Raw genomic sequence first — 1,694 nt, 5'->3', positions numbered from 1 at the left:
ACATATTGTCAGGAGAGAACAGTCTCTGGAGAAGGATGTCATGCTGGGTAAGATGGAGGGTCAGAGAAAAAAAGGAAGACCCTCAATGAGATGGATCAGCCAGGTGGCATCACTGATGGCGTCAAGTGTGACAGCGGTAGTGAGGTTGGCCTAGGATCGGACATTGTTTCGTTCTGCTGTGCATGGGTTCACTATGAGTCGGTTCCGACTCAATGGCACCTGACAACAACAACAACATATGCAAATGAGCCACAACTCATCTGTCAGTTTGTTGCACTGTGGTGGCTTGTGAGTTGCTGTGATTCTGAAAGCTATGCCACCGGTATTGTAAATACCAGCAGGGTCACCCATGGTGGACAGGTGTCAGATGAGTTTCCAGACAAAGACAGACTAAGAAGGAGTGACGAACTACTTCCGAATATTTAGTCACTGAGAACCTTATGAATAGCAGAGAAACACTGTCAGATACAGTGCCGGAAAATGAGCCCCTTAGGTTGAAAGACACTCAAAATGTGACTGGGGAAGAACTGCCTTCTCAAAGTTGACTTGACGATGATGACACGAATGGAGTAAAATCTGTGGGAGAAAAGCCCACGGGACCTTCATTTGCTGATTCAGCACAACTCAAAATGAAAAGAAACAGCTGTAAACATCCATTGAAAATCGGAACATAGAATGTACGAAGTATGAATCTCGGAAAATTTGAAGTGGTCAAAAATGAAATGGAATGCGTAAACATTGATATCTTAGGCATTGTTGTTGTTGTTGTTAAGTGCCGTCGAGTCGGTTCCGACCCATAGCGACCCTGTATAGGGTTTCCGAGGGTGTAAATCTTTACGGGATTAGTGAACTGAAATGGACTGGTATTTACCACTGTGAATCTGATGACCACAAGGTTCATTGTGCCAGAAATGACAAATTGAAGAGAAATAGTGTTGCATTCATTGTAAAAAAGAACATATCCAGATCAGTCATGAGACACAACCAACACTGTCTGTGATAACAAAATATCTATGGACCTACAGGGAAGACAAGTTAATACCATTATTATTCAAATTTATGCACCAACCCCTAAAGCCAGTGAGGATGAAATAGAAGAATTCTACCAACTTCTTCAATCTGAAATCGATCAAACATGCAATCATTACTGGTGATTGGCATGCAAAGTTTGGGAGCAAAGAGGAAGGATCAGTAGTTGAAAAATATGGCCTTGGTGATAGAAATGATGCTAGAGATCGCATGATAGAATTCTGCAAAGTCAATGATTTGTTCATTTCAAATACCTTCTTTAGACAGCATAAGAGACAACTATACACATGGACCTCACCAGATGGAATACACAGAAATCAAATTGACTACATCTGCAGAAATGATACGATGGAAAAGCTCCATATCATCAGTCAAAACAAGGCCGGAGCAGACTGTGGAACATCTTACTACCAATTAATCAAATGCAAATTCAAACTGAAGCTGAAGAAAATGAAAACAAGCCCATGAGAGCCAAAATATGACATGGAATATATCCCACCTGAATTTAGGGATCATCTGAAGAACATATTTGATACATTAAACAGTAAAGACCGAAGACCAGAAGAGTTTTGAGATGACATCAAGAACATCATACGTGAAGAGAGCAAAAAGTCATTAAGAAGACAAGAAACAAGGAAAAGGTCAACATGGATGTCAGATGAGAC

The sequence above is a fragment of the Chrysochloris asiatica genome, unplaced genomic scaffold (genome assembly GCF_000296735.1).
Source record: "Chrysochloris asiatica unplaced genomic scaffold, ChrAsi1.0 scaffold00005, whole genome shotgun sequence".
In the NCBI taxonomy this organism is placed as follows: Eukaryota; Metazoa; Chordata; class Mammalia; order Afrosoricida; family Chrysochloridae; genus Chrysochloris; species Chrysochloris asiatica.
The sequence above is the reverse complement of the archived record's forward strand: the minus strand, read 5'-3'. Positions refer to the sequence as shown.